Source organism: Conger conger, chromosome 3 (genome assembly GCF_963514075.1).
Source record: "Conger conger chromosome 3, fConCon1.1, whole genome shotgun sequence".
NCBI classification, from domain to species: Eukaryota; Metazoa; Chordata; class Actinopteri; order Anguilliformes; family Congridae; genus Conger; species Conger conger.
This window is the reverse complement of record NC_083762.1, coordinates 3,177,218-3,199,524: the sequence shown is the minus strand read 5'-3', so window position 1 is coordinate 3,199,524 and position 22,307 is coordinate 3,177,218.

Sequence of the window (22,307 nt, the reverse complement as noted above, 5' to 3'; positions counted from 1 at the left end):
GGTTATGGCATGGTATACCCTGAGCACTGAGGTTCTAGTGCAGCCTGGCTGGTTATGGCATGGTATACTCTGAGCACTGAGGTTCTAGTGTAGCATGGCTGGTTATGGCATGGTATACCCTGGGCACTGTGGTCCTAGTGTAGCATGGCTGGTTATGGCATGGTATACCCTGGGCACTGAGGTCCTAGTGTAGCATGGCTGGTTATGGCATGGTATACCCTGGGCACTGTGGTTCTTGTTGTGGAAATTAATTTAAGTGAACCGAGAATGACACTGAGGAAGAAATTATCAAAGCACATTACATTAATTACATTAATGGCATTTGGCAGACGCTCTTATCCAGAGTGACAGTTACAGTTGATTAGACTAAGCTGGAGACAATCCTCCCCTGGAGCAATGCAGGGTTGAGTATGCTTACACCGGGGATCGAACCACCGACCTTGCGGCTCCCAGTCATGTACCTACAGACCGCCCTAGAATATTAATAACATTACAATATTTTGATGGACAATGTATTGAAGTGATTAAGTTAATGCACCAAAATAAACTAGAATATACTGGTTCCCGAAACATACCAAAATACAATATTTTCAATTTTCAAGATGCAAACCTATATTTATTGAAAAGCATTATGTTTCGTTGAAAACCCATGGGAACTTTTTTCACTTGACCAACTTTATTTCTGACCAGCTTCCTTTCAGTTTTCCGTGTAAATATTTGTCCACCCTGGTAAATTTGGAGATGATTTGTGGAACTGCAGTAACTCCCATTATGTCATGCCAAGTTCTGTAAAACTTAGACACGCAGTTGTACTGTTTCCAAACTGTAATGAAACAAAGCTGTCTTGGATGAAAAATAATAATAACGATCTGGGCCAAGTTTCCCATCGGCAGCGTAGCACAAGATCATCTTAGTGTGGAAGTACATCCTGGACTTTTTTGGACAATTATAATCCAGGGTTGTTTTTGAAATTTCACTTGTGCGCATAACATCAGACATAACTGAGAAACTCATGGTTGCTTTTTTTTGTGTTTGAGTGCATAATGTCTGATTAATTTCAAATTGAGAAGCAAAAGCTATTAACATTTCATTTTCAGATCCAAATTAGAACTGGTCGTGCCATATTTAAAAAGTGATGGAAAATGCTTTCTATTTTAATATGCAATAATAAGAATATGATTTCTTTATTTATTGTTGTCAGATTTATAGAAAAATGGGAAAAGGAAACGTAATGGGCAATTTGATATTTGCGTTTTCAAAACCAGCGGAAGAACGCGTGTCAAATTTGAAAACATCCCCTATGTTAATAATGAAATAGCAAAGCTCCTGTTTACAGTTTAATGTTCTCACTGACGTGCCCTTTTCTGGCCCAAACCCATCACTCCCATCATTCCTTAGAGAAAGGACCGTGTCATGCGATCAGGGAGACTGACATGGAATCATCTATGCGCAATATTCTAAGCTTAGCTAATAAAAACATTTTCTTTGGGAAAGATTGCATTTTAGTTCAGAATAAAGTTCAAACATTAGTTCAAACTTGCCTGGTAAAGATAGATACAGCATAAAGACAGATGGTTACAGCAGGGCTATCATCCCTGGTCTAGCATGGCCATGACTTCACATTGCAATCGAAGTGGTTGAGTCATATATTTTGCCTGGTAAAATTTTTCCCATCTGTTTGGGGTTTCAAATCATGCATGAATGGAGGAATGTGGTTTCAGGTGAAAATAGATAATGTTTGCTAGCTTAGATACTGTAGCTAGTGAACGGAAAAGCCCCATCCAGACCAAGCAGAACAGCTCCTTCAGAGTATATTAGCTGAGCTAATATCACAGGTAATATCTTTCTTGCCATGCTGAAGCAGTTGGGAGGGCAACAAAAACAACTGTGTCTAAAACGCCAAGAGTTTATGATCAGCCCAGCTTATTACCTTATTCATTTATTAAATGACTCATCATTGTTTTGTTCATTGGTATTGTTCTGACCTACTATTGTGTAATGTGTATTTTTTATTTTTATTTTTTTTAAACGTTGAACCAGACTGGCCGATCCAGCTGCCTGGGTTCCCATGCTGATGTCACAATCACTACTGGCAACTGAAAGCGATGGAGTTCTAGAACGCCGGCTTGGAATTCTGGAAAAACATTCTGGAGAAAACCCACTCGTCAAAAGGGTTAAACAAAGCTTCATATGAGCGGCTTCCTGTGGGAGCTGCTCACTGGGAGAAATGCACACAGACCGACAGTATGTAAGCACACCAGGCATAGCTGACACCTCCTGGGCCGCGAGAATGGCTCTTTCCAGGCAGAGAGAGAAATAGAGCTTCTGTTTCGCCACGGGTGTGAAATGGATGTGATATTCTCTGGACTGGAAAGAGATTTCCTCATACGACCTGTGAGTGTGTGTCTGTGTGTGTGTGTGAGTGAGAGAGAGTGTATGCACAGTATGTGTGTACGTGCCCAAAGCCTCTAATTACTTTGCTGTGTGTGAGAGCTCTGCACTGAGAAAGAAGACATAAAACCAGGAATTTATTTTCAGAACTTAACAAATTACCACCACACCACTGCAGAGCTCTCTCACATAACGGCTCACAGCCTCTCGTTGTAAAGCTCTCCTCTTGTCTGACTGCGGGGCAACATATTTTAAGTTTGTCGGAAGACGGTGACTCAACAGGAGTTTCTTCCCCCAAGTAATCCAAAAACTCAACACCACCCTCAACACCACCCTCATCCCCAGCCTCAACACCACCCTCAACACCCATCTGCATCTGCTCTCTGTCAAATCGTTACTGAAAACCAGCCAGTCCACCAGCTAGCTGTGTGGCAATAAAGGGAACTTGACAGGGAACAGAGAAAAGGGAGCGGGGAACACAGAACACAGAACAGAGAACAGGAAACGGGGGACAGGGAACAGGGAACAGAGAGTAAGGAACAGGGAACAGGGCTCAGCTGAGCCGAATCGGCCATTGGAAACCCAGGCTCCCATCCTGCAGGAGGGCAGAAACGCAGCTGCCTACTCTGGTGACAGGAATTTGGGCCTGGGCCATCCTCCTTACACTACCCCTCCCCCCTCAGTGAGAGCGAGCGCCTTTTCTCTCGTCTTCTCAGGGTGCATCCCAATCCACACCCTGCCCTCTCTCCCCCCCCTCACTCCACTACCTCACAGACTCCAGCCGCAGAGATTATTGCGTCCATATGTACAAAGTACAATCTTACAAATAATCTAGCAGTGGAGGTCCATTTTTGTCCTTCGAGGATCACATCTCCCATGTACCCTGAAAGTGAATGTTCTCTTTGGGTACAACTAAGTACGTTTTACAAAACTTAATTAATAAATGAATTACGTGTCGTTGGCGGGGGATTCAGGTTTATGCACCTCTGTGGCACCGCCCCTAGCTGCGAGCGTTTGTTCCCTCTTATTTCCGGGAGTGTACACAACCGTTTTCGTCCGAACAGATGCTCGCGGTTCATCGCGGTGAGTACGTTCCTGGCAGCCGGGGTCAGACGCGGTCGGGGAGAGCTAATTTCCTGTGTGAATTTAACGGGCCTTATTCATCAAAGCTCACACACGCCGCACCGGGCCCACTAAAACGGGGAGGAAACGGCTCCCGGAGAGGGGCAGACTTCATTAGGCTAATGGGGGAGAGGGAGAGAGACTCGCTGGCGCTCAAACAACAGGCACTATGCGCTCTCTCTCTCAGAGCGCTCCAGCAGACCTCGCCCCGTCCACTCCGCGCTACGCCATTATTGGCATTTTGGCAGGCGCTCTTATCCAGAGCGACGTACAGTTGATTAGACTAAGCAGGAGACAATCCTCCCCCTGGAGCAATGCAGGGTTAAGGGCCTTGCCCAAGGGCCCAACGGCTGTGCGGATCTTAGTGTCGCTACACTGGGATTCAAACCCCCAACCTTGCTTGTCCCCGTCATTTTACCTTAACCACTACGCTACAGGCCGCCCCCAAAACACCAGTTAAAGGCACGATAGGTAAGATTTTTGTGTTAAAACATTGTTACAAGATCATTGTAAATCCCTTCCTATCATTGAAAAAGGCTCACTGACATGTTGACTCACCCTCTACCTGCGTTTATAGTCCTGAAATTCGGGTTTCAATATATGCAGGTGACGGATCTACACTCTGTACCGAAACATGATATAGCTGTACAATAATTCAAGCTCATTGGTTGAAAATTGGTTCTAATTGCCAAAGCCAATGACAGCGTGTTTCACAGAGAAGGGATGGGATACACAGTTTGAGGGTGTTTGTTACTGCTATTCCTCTCTTGACCGTTAGAAGTACTTATTGTACCTTTAAGACTCCAGAAGTACCTGCAGGAAAGGAAATAATGAGTGTTATTTTGTAAAAAAAACTGTGAATAGTCCTACATAAGCAGCTACGTACAGTTACTCCTTCAAAAACAACACCATGTAATGCATTCCCATGCGAAAAATAAAATGTTATTTGTGTTGTGGTTTTCGCAGAAGACCGTCCCAAAGACGCTTTACAGTGTAACGGGGGGGAGGAAGAAAGGGGAAAGGCAGCCCTGAGCCCCCAGACAGGATGAAGTTACAAAAAAAAAAACTCCCTAGTGGAGAGAAAAGCCCTCAAACTTTTATACTTTTTTTAAAATATTTTTTTTTATCAAGCATGCTTTGTAAACTATTTTTTTCACATAAATGTTTAGTAGCATCACACACTCATTAGCATACACCATATGGCCCTTAGCAGTAATTGAGGTAACGTTTTTGAATGTCTTTGTGGTGATTATAAATATATTGATACTTATTTATATGATATAATTCGTGTTTACAAATTATTTGGGTAGCTCTAATTAAGGACAATTCGAAGTATCATAATCTCACACCTTGTAATATCTTGTAGTGTAAAATAAATGAACTCTGTTTCGGGAGTGGAGAAGAGGTTAAGTCCATGCGCTGGATTCAGACGCGGGAGCTGAAGATCGCCTGCGTGGTGTCGAGTTCTTGGCATGAGAAACTGAGCAGGAGAAGCGAGGACTTTGTGGAAAAATCTGTTTCGTTTTCATTGCTCCAGACTCATTAATCATTTTCCATTAATGTCACTCGCCAAGGACTTTTCTTTAATAACAGTGATACGATAATTGCTTTAAATAAAAACCAGAATGGGGAAATAAATCCGTTTCATAATTGGGGTGTGATTTTTTTTCTCTTTCAGTTTTAAACAGAGAAAATGAATGATATTATTAAATTATCGGCTGTCACCTCTGCCTGTGGAGAGTGGTAAAGCGTGAGCTGAGAAGCAGAGTGGGGAACTCTCCTTCTCCCGTTTCCCGGCACGATTTCCAGTTTCCATGCAGGGAAGAGAGTGTGAGTGTGTGTATGTGTGTGTGTGTGAGTGTGTCTGTGTGTGTCTGTATGTTTAAGTGTGTGTGTGTGTGTGTGTGTGTGTGAGAGTGTGTGCGTCTCTGAGTGTGTCTGTGTGTCAATGTTTAAATGTGTGAGTGAGTGAGTGTGTGTGTGTGTGTGTCTCTGAGTGAGTCTGTTTGTGTCTGTATGTTTAGGTGTGTGTGTGTGTGTGTGTGTGTCTGTGTGTTTAGGTGTGTGTGTGTGTGCGTGTTTGTGTGTGTGTACCGTGAGATGGACGGAGGTGAGTGAGCGCAATCCCACATTTCCCTTCCATTCGCGCAGAAGTGTGTGTGCTAGGATGACACAAGCGTGATGTTGTTTTAGGCTGGGTTGTGTTCGGGTCTTGATCATTCTGCACACACCTGTGTGTGTGTGTGTGTTTGTGTGTGTCTGTGTGTGTCTGTGTGTGTGTGTGTACCCTTTCAGAAACATGTGGCTCTCATCACAGACGCAAGGGCTTGTGGGATAGCTCATAAAAACCATAAGCACAAACACAGAATTAGGAACTCACTTGAAAGTGCCTCCATTACGAGACATTGCGCATTGTGTAGTCCGTGCAAGGTAAAGCAATCTCCAAGATTGTTGTTTGGCTTAAGGATTCAATTTTTGTTTTTACGAGGAGAAAGGGCAGTTTGACTGTTTAAAAAACTTCAAAAGGCGGGGAGGCTGCGTGGTTTAGTCTGCGGGACGGCCCATGTACGGGCCCCCCCCCATGCGACTGTTCCTACCATCCTCCTCCATGGCACATTCTGTACCCTGATCTCCTCTTGGTTCCCCTCCAACTGAATAAAGTGCGGAAAGATCCAGACCGCTCATTTCTAAACCTTTTCCGCGCGTAAATGTCATCATTTTGGCCAAGAGTTTTCCCTGTCTTTCTTTTTTAGCCTGTAGTTCCACTGCCCAGTGCTAAGAGGCTGATGCGGGGCTTTCTGATCCCCAATCAATATACAGCAGGAACTTAATCATCTCCATTGATCATGCTGTGACAAGAGGGGCAGCCAGTCATATCCGATAAGGCCATTTTTAACGATCTTTTTCATTTTTAGCCAAGCACCGCGACACACGATTGGACTCATGAATCAGTAGTCACTTCAGTCACTCTTGTTCTATAAGATGTTTCACTGCCGGTTTAAGGGAAGTAACCAACGTTGTTTTCACATCAGCCAATTTCAGACGAAATTAGACGTCCAGTTTAGAGACTCACATCAAGGTGCTCTCCAATTAGCCCTTAACTGGATGACTGGTGGTGTTTCCTCATTTTCTACTGATTCCTGCAGTCATGTGAGTGTTGAGGCTCTCATTCCAACCAATCGCTACACCTGCTGATTTCAACTAATTAGGGTGAAAGTGTGCTAATGAGTGAAGGTGTGTTAATTAGTAAAATCAGCAGGTGTAGTGATTGGTTGGAGTGAAGACCTGCATGCTCCGTCGATGGCCATCAATGGCACGGGATTGGGCACCACTGCTCTACAGTGACATCTTGAGGATAAGGACTGAATTGCAGGGGAAATGACTCGGTGGCATGGGGCCGGATGGCATTATGGTTAGCACTGCCGCCTTGCAAGAAGGTTCTGGGCTTTCTATCTAACTTTTACACAGCTTTGACTAACTAAGTTCCCTCCATTTTGTGAAGCCTCTGGTGGTCTGGCCACAGGGGATCATGGATGATTGATTTGGTGAAGGCTCTCGGGGACAGCTGAGGGGGCTATTGTTTCCCGAACACCAAGTCAGTCCATCGCCAGATGGCTTCGATCCGTCAGTCCATAACTCGTTACTGGAGCAAGGGTTTCGATCACTGGAGGGAAGGAGGCTTTGAGACACCCACTTCAGTGCGATTAGTGAGGCTGGTATGGATCTGCAGATGTTTAGGCCCGAATGGGACTAATCTGGCCTTTGTGCTGAAAACTGAGTAAATCACATGGGGCATCAGAGAGATATATGTGCGGCTTCCCTGGTCTGACATCCAGCTATGACCAGCTTGAATTGACCAGCCACCAGCTGTTTCAAAACATTGCTTGAGCTGGTAAAACCATGTTGAGTACGGAGCAGGTCCGAACTGGCTAACCAGCTACCATTTTGTATATAATTATTGTTCTACTCTTAACGTTCTAGTTGCCAAAAGTGTGGTATTGCTACATGGTCAGTGTATCTGATTATTCTACAAGGGTTCAAGTTTTTATCTATGTGGTCACTCTAGCACTTGGAACTGTACTTCCCTCCTGGGTTTTCAGCGCACTTGTCCCTGGTTATGATTAGCACTTTATTGTACGTCGCTCTGGATAAGAGTATCTGCCAATTTACAGTAATGTGCCAGCTGTTTCAAAACCTAGCTTGAGCTGTTTTTCTCTGCCGGCGTTCACAGTTGATTTGCTGGGATTTGGATCCTCCTGAGGGGTCTCAAGTTGCTTGTAAGAGGAATGCGGAGTGCTTTGCCGCTGGTGAAAAGAGTGATCCGGACCAATCTGTTCTCCATTGGTCCAGAGGTATAACATCCAGGGGACGTGTGTTTCCTCCACTCATCTACTCATACAGCGGATTTCACTCATTAGTTTTGCCTCCTCGCTGGAGAATTGAGCTAATTAGCAAATCCAGGTGGTCAGAACAGAATAGTCGAGCGGACTTTTACTTTCTGAAACTGGATTTTACTCCTCTGTCTAACTCCAGGAGGTCAGACAGGAGATGCACATCCAAGGACAAGTAATGAGTCGGTTGGGCTGGAAGACCATGTCTCATCACTCACCGGCGGCCCCTGCTGGTCAGCGACGTGCCTGCAGTCTGCTTTCCTCCAGCGGTTTTGGCCTCCTCAGACCGGTGTCTGTGTGAGCGCAGCACCTGGCCCACAGGGTGAGGAGACGCAGCGGCCCGGCACGTCTGAGAGGTCATCGCCTGTGTCGAAAGGTTGTGCATGCAGTTGCATAGCAACCTGGGCTCACGTAGTTGCAAAGGAGCCTGGGAAACAGGGTAGCCTCGCGGTTGCTTGCTTGCCCGGCAACTGGTTTGAGGTGCTGGTTTGAGCCCTTGGTGGACAAACTTGCTGGGCTGAATCTGGAGAAATTGAGTTTGGTCCCTAAACGAAAAAGGAAGAACTCTACAGCTGGGCCCTTGAGCAAGGGGCTTCACCCCTGCTCTCTCTCTCTCTCTCTCTCTCTCTCTCCCTCCCTCTCTCTCTCTCTCTCTCTCTCTCTCCCTCTCTCTCTCTTTCTCCCCCCACATGCAACAGCTCTCTCTGCCATTTCTGCCTGGGTGTCCTTCAGAACGAGAAACATGCTCTCAATGGTTAAATAAAAAAATAAATAAAAATTCTTGCAAGTTTTCTGGAGCTGAGTGTAGTGTTTAGATGTGCGTGAGTACATGGGAATAAATATAGCAAACTTTGTTCAGAAATAGTTTTCGTTGTTTCCCATACACAAGCGGCTACAACCTGCTCGTCCACGCGATCCAGGATTGAGGGAGACGGCTGGTGAGCATGATTGGCGAGGCGGAAAACTCAAATAAATTAATCTCTAAGTTAATACAATTATGGACAGTGGTTGCAGGCTATGCTATTAAGTATATGTGATGTCAACACAAGTACTTATTCAGTTGAAGTTATACAAACATAATCATATTGCACGCAACGACTGTCCACAATTGTATTAAGGGAAACCAATGATTCAGCACTTTTTCAGCGAAGGGAAATGAAAGATTCCCTTTCAGTAAAGTTAAAGTGGTTGTGGCAGCCAGGGGGGGTGTGGGGGAGAGGGGGAGAGGGGGTGAGGGGGTGTGGGGGTGAGGTTCTGGACCGCTTGCGCCAAAGCCTCGAGCTTCCCGTTCTTTTGGGTCAAGCTCCTGGAACAGAGCCGGTAAATCCCAACTCCGGTTCGGCATCCCAGAGGATTCCCAATCTAGCAATTTCCATGGAATGATCGGAATGGGAGATTGCACAGATAACAGGGGGGAAAAACTAAAAACCCAGCAGACTGCAAATCCCAACCCTTCATTTTGAATTGTTTGGTGTATTTTGTTTACCTAATCTTTTTGTCCTACAATGGCATGCCTTAAAAGACACAAGGAGATAGATTTAGTTTTTTTGTAATTATGGGAAACTGTATTTTCACTCAGTTTAAAGTTGCAAGGTGAAGTTTGCATCTGAATAGCCAAATTTAACTTGTCCGACTAACTGATAATGTCTTGATAGCGGACATTACTGGCGCTGATGTGGAGATATCCGGACCTGGAACAGGAGAGGAGAACACAGAAAATAGATGCCTACACTCACGCTCTCTTGATAAAGTTCAAAGGTCACAAAAGCATCACAATGAAACTATGCCACTGATGAATGATCTCTGTAGCTCTTTCATAATGCGGTAAATGCAGAGTATACTTGTGTTATCATTCGCAGTTAATCGTTTTGTCAGTTGTTTTGTTTTTAAAAGGAAACATGGCTGATCAGGTCAGGTGAACTTGCACTACATCAGGAGACATAAAGTCTCTGTTCAGCCGCTTTTTGTCTTCTCATTGAAGCCATTAAGCCACCGGACAAAGACATATTCTGACCCGTTTAAAACTTGTAACCATGAAAATAATACTTAGCTTTTGATGTTCGGGACTTAGTTTCTAAGCAAGAGCACTGGACACTTCACGTGGCATATATTCGTGTTGTGTGGTGTTTTACCTCAAGTTCACTTCTGATTGGCAGCCTACTAAATAGATGCAGATCTGATTGGTTAAAACATAAATGCCATGTACGTTACAGAACAAACATGGCCACTAAATGACCAACACCGAACACTCTTCCTAAAAGGCAATTTATCAAAACTTGCAGTGTCTTGTCCCTGCTGGAAAAAAATAGCTGAAGCTGGGCTTTGAAACCATGGATAGAAAATGGAAAATGGTTCGCGTTTATGCCTTTTATCCAATGGCATTTATAGTGCCTTTTAGTGCTGTACAATTGATGTTTTTCTCTCACCCATTCGTACACACACTCACACACCAATGGCGATTGGCTGCCATGCAAGGCACCGACCGCCTGGGCCAATGTTGCCCCATACAGACCGGCTCCATACCCAACATGGTTTGGTTTGACCGCCTCAAGCTTTTTTTTCAATTTTTGAAACAGCTGGTAGCTGGTCTTTTCAAGCCGCTCATAGCTGGATTTTACAACGGGGTTATCCTTCTCCTCGTGGCTTTCCGTGCGATTTTAACATGCCTCTCACACCTGGCAGAAGCCGCAGAAACGTTCGAGGCGTACGCCGGGAGCTCGTTCGAGGGCCTCATCATCCCCGCCGCGAGGAAGAAGCGTGTGGAGTTTCGGACCGTTGCCGTGGCAACCGCTCTCCCCGTTGCCGGGAGGGCGTGAGCGGGGTCGTGTCTCGGGCCGCCGCGGGAGAGGAGAGGAGAGGAGGGGCCGGCGGGATGGCGGGCGGGGTCCGGCCGCGGAGGTGTGGCGCTGAATTAATGACCGGAGAACGGGTTCTGCTGGGTGGAGAGGCGGCGGAGGATAATTAACGGAGAGAGAGATCGAGCGGAGGAGGCTGGTGTCCCCCACGCCACCGAGAGCCAGAGTTATGACTGTGTTAGTCTACAGACACTCTCTCATATGTCTGTATGTTTACAGGGGCTGTATTAATCGACAGGCACATGTCTGTAATCTCGAGGGGCTGTGTTAATCTACAGATACTCTCTGAGCTGTGCTAATCTACAGACACTCACTGGGCTGTATTAATCTACAGACACTCACTGGGCTGTGTTAATCTACAGACACTCACTGGGCTGTATTAATCTACAGACACTCACTGGGCTGTATTAATCTACAGACACTCACTGGGCTGTATTAATCTACAGACATATGTCTGTATTTTTACAGGGGCTGTATTCATCGACAGACACATGTCTGTAATCTCAAGGGGCTGTGTTAATCTACAGACACTCTCTGAGCTGTGTTAATCTACAGACACTCACGGGGCTGTGTTAATCTACATACACATGTCTGTATTCCTGGAGGGGTTGTGTTAATCTACAGACACATGTCTGTATTCTCACAGGGGCTGTGTTAATCTGCAGACATATGTCTGTATTTGTACAGGGGCTGTATTAATCGACAGACACATGTCTGTAATCTCGAGGGGCTGTGTTAATCTACAGACACTCTCTGAGCTGTGTTAATCTACAGACACATGCCTGTATTCCCACAGGGGCTGTGTTAATCTACAGACACTCTCTGGGCTGTGTTAATCTACAGACACTTGTCTATATTCTCAGAGGGGCTGGCTTTGACTAAAGCACAGAACATTCTCTGTTGATTGATCCAAAATGTTTAATCAGTTTGGCTGTCTGGGCTGGTTCTGAAATCAAGCTCAATTGTTCAGATTTCAGAACAAAAGCAGTCCGCCCTGCTAATCTGTCATTGCTCCTGGCGGTAAATTCTGTAGTTTTTTGGAGACATTATCCATGCAAAGATACTCAACATGTGCTTGTGACAAGGCTGGCTCGTTGCCATGACTACCTTTTGCGGCGGGGTCTTGTCTCGTTTTTCGGAATTGGACTGCGCACGTGTGTAACCCAACTGGACCGAATGGAAACCAACTTCCTCTTTACACTTAACCTGCTAACCCCTGAGTTTGGTTTTGTCAGCTTCTTTTTCCCGAAGAGACAACCAGGAGACTCAGCGGTGCGACCGGAAAAGAACGTCTGTTCCCCGCAGCGGTCCACCACGAGCTGGGACTGAGTCTGAAGTGAGGGCCTCTCTCTCCTGAGCTCATACAGGGAGAGAGAAGCAGTGTGTGTGTGTGTGTGAGTGTGTGTGTGTCTGTGTGTGTGTGAGTGTGTGTGTGTGTGTGTCTGTGTGTGTGTGAGTGTGTGTGTGTGTGTCTGTGTGTGTGTGAGTGTGTGTGTCTGTGTGGGGCTGACTGAGCACCAGTGATCACTGAAAAGGACACAATGGTGTCTGATTAACTCCCTCATTGTCATGCAGATGCACTGTGCCACCAGGACAACGTCAGGTGGAGAATTTATTTTAAAACAGACCGCATATCCCCCTTTGACCCTTTAAATACGACAGACCTATCCTGACCCGTATCTACACGATTGTATGCATTGCACTGCTGCCACATAATTGGCAGATTAGATAATTGCATGAATAGGTAGGTGTAATAAAGTGCTCGGTGTGTTTATGTAGACATAGTTATAATCATTTAGCAGACGCTCTTATCCAGAGCAACATACAATAAAAATCATAACCAGGGACAAGTGCTCTGTAAAACCTGAATGAAGTTCCAAGTGCTAAACTGATCACATACGTAGATGAACACATCTACGTAACATACGCAACTTGAACCCTTGTAGAATAATCAGATAAACTGACCAAGAAGTAACAATACCACAGTTTTGGCAACTAGAACACTCAGACTATCATTGATCGCATACTAAATGACATCAGGAGTAGTCTTTAGTTGTATCACGGAGGCCAGCCCATAGAATTGCCAGCTTGCATCCTGCGGACACAGAGATCCTGAACGCAGTGTTGAGTCTGAGGGGCAGTGATGATCCTGAACGCAGTGTTGAGTCTCAGGTGCAGTGATGATCCTGAACGCAGTGTTCAGTCTCAGGTGCAGTGATGATCTCAGTGTTGAGTGGGGTCTTGGTGGCTGAAGATTAGACAGTAAGCACACTAGATAGTAAGCGCACTATACAGTAAGTACACTAGACAGTAAGCACACTGGACAGTAAGCCCACTATACAGTAAGTACACTAGACAGTAAGCACACTGGACAGTAAGCCCACTATACAGTAAGTACACTAGACAGTAAGCACACTGGACAGTAAGCCCACTATACAGTAAGTACACTGGACAGTAAGCACACTGGACAGTAAGCCCACTATACAGTAAGTACACTAGACAGTAAGCACACTGGACAGTAAGCACACTATACAGTAAGTACACTAGACAGTAAGCACACTATACAGTAAGTAAACGGGACTGTGGGAGAAACACACACATACACACACTCACTCTCTCACACACACACACACACACACACACCATACATTACACGCAGACACAGAGAACTTTCTTCAGAATCTTTTGTTCAGTGACTCCCCCCCACCTTGACGAGGTCGAGTACACACTGGATTTTAAACAGACAGCAGACCCATTTTTAGTAAAAGCGAAATGACACTTTTGTGAACTGTACTTCGTAACCAGTGGCTAAATCCGTATAAACGTGGTTCTCGTTCTGTGTTTATAGTTTTTCATCTGTATTTACTTTGCCATATATCTTTTTGCCTATATGTTTTCTCTCAATATAAGATAAAGATAGAAAAACAACTCAGAGTGGCAGTTCAGAACAATAAATATCAATCTACTGCATGAAAACTGCTACTGTATGAGAATTTACTGCATTTAATTTTAATTCTTCACAGATAAACATGATTTATGCCTTCCATATACTGGATTTTAAAAAATATAGATAATGTCTTTATCGCAAATGAATAACATTTACATTGCATGGCAGTGATGGATGACAACCATTAACCATATATAGTTTATTATTTATGTTGTTTGGAATTGAGATAACGATAATATATACTGAGTATTTTTGCAAACAAGAAAATCCTGTCTTGCTTTAAAATCTCTAAGATATATTGGTATATTTGACCCAGGCTAACGTATCACGGGTACTGTTAAGAACACGGGTTAAATCACCTGTTAGTCTCTTTCCCCATCATTAGCGATCCCCCCCCCCCCCCCCCTCCCGCCTCTATCTGTACGGAACACAAGAGCACTCTCTCTCTGGATCGAGTCCAGATGGATGAAATATTATGACTTTTATCCAATTTCCATGACTCGAGTCCTTGAAAGGTCACGGCCGAAACAAAAAAAGTGCATAATCCCACGCGAATCTCCAGCTCTGCCACATGGAAATCAATCCTGGAGGTTTTGAATCCCAGAAGGAACGTCTCGCTGTATAAGGATAACGGACCGAAATACACATTCCTTCGCACAACGGCGAGCCCAGCCGTCTGCTTGCATGCGACTCTAACTACGGCATTGATGGAGCTGGTGTATGTGCCACACGCTGCACATAGTCTGTCCGTCTCATACGTACGGCTGAAACAACGTGTCCTACATTGACTCAGTTCATTTCATTCCGAATCCCTCCTCCATAGATAAAGACGTGCAGAATTATTTAGATTATCATTAATGAATTATTATTATTATTATGGTTTAGTCCAGGAGCTCCTGTGATTCACCACGGGATTAATGTGCTGTTCATCGGCCGGGTAGAAAAAGAGAGGATTGAGACAGTTGAGTCCTTTCAGACACTGAAGACGAGGCCTCACTGCCCTGGACAAACAGTGCAGACTGTCAACCAGACCGCTTCTCCCTGTAAACCCCACGGTACAACTCACTATACTCTCCTCCCTGTAAACCCCATAATACAACTCACTATACTCTCCTCCCTGTAAACCCCACGGTACAACTCACTATACTCTCCTCCCTGTAAACCCCATAATACAACTCACTGTACTCTCCTCCCTGTAAACCCCATAATACAACTCACTATACTCTCCTCAGCCTAAACCCCATAATACAACTCACTATACTCTCCTCAGCCTAAACCCCATAATACAACTCACTATACTCTCCTCCCTGTAAACCCCACGGTACAACTCACTATACTCTCCTCCCTGTAAACCCCACGGTACAACTCACTATACTCTCCTCCCTGTAAACCCCACGGTACAACTCACTATACTCTCCTCCCTGTAAACCCCATAATACAACTCACTATACTCTCCTCCCTGTAAACCCCATAATACAACTCACTGTACTCTCCTCCCTGTAAACCCCATAATACAACTCACTATACTCTCCTCCCTGTAAACCCCATAATACAACTCACTGTACTCTCCTCCCTGTAAACCCCATAATACAACTCACTATACTCTCCTCAGTCTAAACCCCATAATACAACTCACTATACTCTCCTCAGTCTAAACCCCATAATACAACTCACTATACTCTCCTCAGTCTAAACCCCATAATACAACTCACTATACTCTCCTCCCTGTAAACCCCATAATACAACTCACTATACTCTCCTCCCTGTAAACCCCATAATACAACTCACTGTACTCTCCTCCCTGTAAACCCCACGGTACAACTCACTGTACTCTCCTCAGCCTAAACCCCATAATACAACTCACTATACTCTCCTCCCTGTAAACCCCATAATACAACTCACTATACTCTCCTCAGCCTAAACCCCATAATACAACTCACTATACTCTCCTCCCTGTAAACCCCATAATACAACTCACTATACTCTCCTCCCTGTAAACCCCATAATACAACTCACTATACTCTCCTCCCTGTAAACCCCATAATACAACTCACTATACTCTCCTCCCTGTAAACCCCATAATACAACTCACTATACTCTCCTCAGTCTAAACCCCATAATACAACTCACTATACTCTCTTCAATGTAAACCCCATAATACAACTCACTATACTCTCCTCAGTCTAAACCCCATAATACAACTCACTATACTCTCTTCAATGTAAACCCCATAATACAACTCACTATACTCTCTTCAATGTAAACCCCATAATACAACTCACTATACTCTCCTCCCTGTAAACCCCACGGTACAACTCACTATACTCTCCTCCCTGTAAACCCCACGGTACAACTCACTATACTCTCCTCCCTGTAAACCCCATAATACAACTCACTATACTCTCTTCAATGTAAACCCCATAATACAACTCACTATACTCTCCTCCCTGTAAACCCCATAATACAACTCACTATACTCTCCTCCCTGTAAACCCCATAATACAACTCACTATACTCTCTTCAATGTAAACCCCATAATACAACTCACTATACTCTCCTCAGTCTAAACCCCATAATACAACTCACTGTACTCTCCGCAGGTCAACTCCACCTACGCAAAATCAACACCACCACTCTCTCCTGTGTTAGTCAGTCACGCGTGTACAACAAGGGCTGGTCCGTTTCCGGAGTTTGTGCCGACTTCTACACTTAATTTAATGATTTAATGAGCTCAATCCTGTCCTAAAGGGTTCACTGTGATTTTACTTTGCTCAAGTACGGGAGCAGACCAGTTTAGTTTACAGAACTATCAGAATAGTAAAGCTACGGAAATTGGTTGGAGCAAACCCCAGCACGTAGCCCAGCCATCCAGGACTGGAGTTGAGGACCTCCTGGTCTAAAACTGTGACTCAATTTGAGAAAACTGTGAGAAATTTGGAAAGGGGGTGGAGGGGAGTAATAAAGTGAAAAATATTCATTGTTTTTTGTTCTGTGCTATGAGGTATATTTCCAGTGTGGTCACAGCTGAAGGGTGCTGTTTGGCACGGAGTGTGTTTGTGGGTGGAGTGGTTAATTTGTGAACATTAATTTGTAGTCGCATCAGGAACCTCAGCCATGGACTGAAGACCCAACTCTTCAGAGAACACTTATGTACCACGCAGTAATTGTCAATAAAATTAAAACTTAAAAAGAACATTTACCCTTCACTGACTGGACTACCCTTCAAAAACAAAATCTTGCACTAAAATGTGTGGACAGTAGTTTATCTCATGAGTTTCCTTACCTGAAACATGTGAAGCAGTCTTATCGTACTGAAGTTCAAAACACTTTTGTAAGTCACTCCAAGCTAGGGCTTTTGCCAGCTGATGTAAACGTGGATATGCTCATGTGGTCTGCGCAGCAATATTAGCCAACAGTAGCCACTAATTACAAAACTCTGTCCCACTCCTCTCTGCTGCCGTCAGACCGAGCTTCAATCAGCGTATGATAATCAGGAGCTTAAGGGACCAATTCCCAGAGGGCTTCCGGGAGTTTGGAGACGTGAGAAACGTGATTGTGGTGAAATGCCATGGCTAGCCGGCGAGATCTGTCACGTTGAGGTCTCTGTCACAACGTGGCTGTGAAGGGGCTTGCAAACGTCGGTCACTGAGGACGAACGCATTTTATCAGCAATCTTAACTTTCACCAAAGGTTTTTCTAGACCATCTTTGCTCCCTTCATAATGTTGTTATAATCAGTTTTCTGTCGATGCCTTTCTTCAAACAGAGCAGGGCTCAGGATAACACGGACTGAATTTTTATGCGGCCATTTTCTTTTTCTTTTTTTTTTGATCCGATCGACTTTTATGTGTGCCTTTTGAAGAAAGTGCTTTTTATGCACGGAGATCGCCAGCCGTTAACTCCTGGCTCTTTCACTGGGAAAACAGGGTGGTGGATTAGTGACCACATCAAGGAGGCAGGCCTCCATCTTAGAGGTGGGTACTGACACAAGCGTGGTGCACACAAGTGTACTCCTCACCGTAAACTGCTTCTGTGATCACCGCACAATCTCTCCGACCTCATTTTCCATCCGTTGCACCTTCCTTTCCAAACTACCATTGGCAGCAGAACTGAACAGATTATTTTTGAGCACTAAATTATGACACAGGCTAAGCTGTTCAGAATTCAGAAAATCAGTTTCCTTCATAATACAACCCCCCACCGCCCCCTCCTTCACAATACAGCCTCTTTCACTGGCTCCCAAACAAAAAACCTGTCAAGTGATCAGCAATCCAACGCTTCACAACCAATTTCATTTTGGACTTGACCTGTGAGGATTGAGCTGCATCTGCTACAACACACACAGAAACAGACACACACTCACACACACACAGGTTCTAGCATAAACACACACACACGTGCATGCTCGCACACACACAGGTTCTAGCATACACACACACACACGTGCATGCTCGCACACACACACACACACAGGTTCTAGCATACACACACACACACGTGCATGCTCGCACACACACACACACACACACACAGGTTCAAGCATACACACACACACACACACGTGCATGCTCGCACACACACACACTCACACACACACAGGTTCTAGCATAAACACACACACACGTGCATGCTCGCACACACACACACACATGCTCGCACACACACACACACACAGGTTCAAGCATACACACACACACACACACACACACAGTTTCTAGTATACATTCAGTCAGTACTCAGAAAAAGCACAACCTGCATGAATGTATTCACATGTAAGTCATGTACATGGCCCAGTGAAATTATTCATGAGTACTACCTCCTTGTCAAGGATTTTATTTTATAGTGTCATATCAGCTCCCTGTACATCCTTATTTGATGGGTTCTGTGCACACACAGAGAAATGTAATGAAAACCAATTTCAGTACGTAGCAGGTTAAAGAGTATTTACCCAATGGCAATGCTATTTGCTCCACCATGGCAAAGTCACTTGTGACAAGTAGGATAATTTCAGTTTTCATTTTCATTCCAGGTACATGCAAATATGAAGCAGTATAGATGATGCCAATTGCTGCCATTCAATTCACAATGTCAAAAGGAAATGTATAACTGCTACATTATGGGAAACTGCTATCTTTGAAACCTGAAATCTATGGGGGCGTGAACACACTTCTCGGCTCCAAAACGGACCCAGTTTTATTATCTCCGAGGACTGCTTCAGTGCGTGTCCATCTCCTCCTGCTTGTGCTTGGCAGCGCAGCGTCCTGTTGATCCCGGAGCCCAGTGTACACGTCCTGTTGATCCCGGAGCCCAGCGTACACGTCCTGTTGATCCCGGAGCCCAGTGTACACGTCCTGTTGATCCCGGAGCCCAGCGTACACGTCCTGTTGATCCCGGAGCCCAGCGTACACGTCCTGTTGATCCCGGAGCCCAGCGTACACGTCCTGTTGATCCCGGAGACAGGACTCCACTGGAGTATAGGTCACTCGTTTAACCGTTTCTTATCTTCACGTCTGCATTTCGTCTGTCACCAGAGAGAAAATAAATGTGTTTTATCTGAAATCCAGCTGTGCTTTTATTGCGCTACCTTTGCAGGATGCCTGTTCACCCCATCCGGTCACCTGTGACAGGTTTCAAACCCCAGCAAGAGGTAGGATTATCCCGCTGGGTTAAACACCCAGATCTGTGGCGAAGGGGAACTAATCGCACATGTATTGTTTGTTGGGGGGGTGACATCACAGTCTGACTCACATCCAAACTCCAGTCTCCACTCCACCACGACATCAGCTTGGCGTTCACAGTTCTGCCCTTACCGCTGTGTCTTCTCCACAAGCAGTAACTCCTCACTAAGTAAAAGCCCTAAAACCAAGATACAGTGTTAAAACATTGGGGACAAGGGGGAAAACATCAAGGCAAATATCTAGAATGTATTTTTTAATGTTTAAAAGTTTTTCTTAAATAGTTACAAAACCACTGTTCCCAGAATGGTCAATGAAAGGGATTTCTCAAGTAAGACATTGGTGATTGTGCGTCTCGAAAATACCTCCCAACAATTTTGAATATGTTGCGCCCGAGTATATGAAAATGTGAAATCACTAATTAGTCTAGAACACAAAAAAACTAAACTGGAAAATTTTGAAAAAACTTTGCAAAACCAACCATTCAAATGATTTTAAACAATCTGTGGAATTCCTAGTAATCACAGTGGACACTTCCAACACACCGGAGTTGGAAAAATCCAGGTTCAGAAAGGAAAAGTATTTCACACCTGCATTTGCTATTTAGCGCAATTCTTCTGCCTGGTTATTAAGCTTCATTTGTAGTAGAAGCACATGGCAGGACCTACTTTCTGACCCGCGCGCTTTCCAGCTCTGTCAACACCAGACTATGATGGTTTGCGACGGCAGCGCGCTATCTGCCCGCGCCACCCACGTCAGTACCTCAACATGAACCCCTCAGCGCAAGCACGCGTCTTCAACCGAAGACGCTTAACGCCGTGCCTCAATGAGGTCTGTCTTTGTCCAAATAAGGGAGGTGAACTCTTCACCCCATTGGAACAATAATGGATGTTAACCCCGTGTGTTGCGTTTTTTTATGAGAAGCCGTGGCATTCCAGGGGAGCCATACGCGAATCTGGGAAGAATTTAGTTGGACAGCGCGCAGTGTAGACCACGTCGGCAGGGTTTTGTATATACTGTATTTATTCGCCCGCTGCCGGGCGTTCAATCAGGGGAAGTGCCCGAAAGGCAAACCCGTCAGCAAGTCAAACCGCCGCCACTGCTTTCTCTTTTTTTTAAATGCGCAATAAAACGGGCTTCTTCATTTCTGAAAGATCACTCCACGGGCCAGAGAGCGCTCGCGTGATTCCAGAGATTAAACGTCCATCATAGGTGGCCTGTAATCTCGCAGAATAGAAGGTAACTAAGATCAAAAACAGATTTCCAACGCTCGCCCATTCCTACCTTAACCCCGATAACTCCCCCAGCTGTGGACACGCACCTGCAGGCTCCTTTTATCCCCTAATGAAGGAACATATTTCCCCGTCCTTTTATTGATTTTGCGTTTGCGCGATTTATTTTGTTTATTTTCGCAGTGTTTCACTATAGCTAACCTTTATGCATGCACTGTTTGTGTAACCACACAATACACGAATGTGCCTACCTTCTAAAACCATAACAAAGCTGATATTACGCATAGAACGCACTGCAAATATTCAACGTGATAGTTTATTTTTCTTATAAAGTTATGTGGATGAAATATTAAATAGGCTACCTATATACACTCAGTGACCACTTTATTAGGTTGGCAGCAACTAAATGCATTAAAGCACGCAGACGTGGTCAAGAGGTTCAGCTGTTTTTCAGACCAAATGTCAGAATAGCGAAGAAAAGTTATCGAAGTGAGTTTGGCTGTGGAATGTCGGTGCACAGATGATCTCCTGGTATGTTCAGGCACAACAGTCTCTAGAGTTTGAAGAGAATGGTGCGAAAAACTAATAGTTCGTAAGGTTAATTTTGATTATGTTTGCCTAGCTGCTGGCTTAGGATGTGGTGTTTGTGACATAAAACTAAGGATTTCCTGAAACAATTTAACCCAATCGCCGCCTTTCAAGTGACAGCAGAACCATTTGTTTTACTGCTTACTGAGGATTAGGGCCACTGCGCGCTGCATTCAACACCAGTCTAGAGAGGAAAGGCCTGGAAATGTCTTGATGAGAAGAAACAAAATATCCAGTGAGCAACAGTTCTCTGGGCAAAAATGTGTTGTCAATGAGAGAGGTCAGAGGAGAAGGGCCAGACTGGTCAAAGCTGACAGGAAGGTAATAGTAGGCTAACGCAAATAACCAAGAATTACAACCGTGGTATGCAGAGCATCTCTGAACACACAACGTGTCAAACCTCTAGGTGGATAGGCTACATAAGCAGAAGACCAATAGCCTAAAAAATAAGTCTGTTAAATGCCTAATAACGTCCTCACAGTGTGTGTATATAACACGCACGCACGCGACATCCTGTCTTACTCGTTAATTCTATGCCCTTCATTTTAAATATCCCTTACATCAAGCGAGGCTTCAGCTTCGCTTTGATCAAGGCACTGTTCAAGGATTTGTGTAGTTTAGCCGATTATAGATTAACTGCTGACATATGTCGGCTCTAAACTATGCGATTCTTCCCTCAGTCTGTATAACTGTGCAACTCGGGAACGTCTAGAGGACATTTCAACGCGTCTGCGCTCCAGTTGTTTTAACCACTAATTCATCAGGTCCTTGGCCCCAGCTGATAACGGAAAATCTCCTCAATTCAGACGCAACATTCATCATTTTAGAGTTGCTACGTCCGTCTGCCACTGAATGACACGCTTTCTATATATAGCCTAGTATTTGCAATGATAAATTAGCTAAATTAATTTACATTAAAACGAAATTAAACGTTTTAATGTAAATTAAATTAAATGTAAACGAAAAGTTTAACTGTTCTGTACTGTGGGCTATATGTATGATTTATTTATAAACAAATCAATTTGACTTATTAATTTTCACCACAACTGCGGTGTAATAATATTTACCTGTATAATATATTTTCGCTCTATAGACTTTGAGTACCCC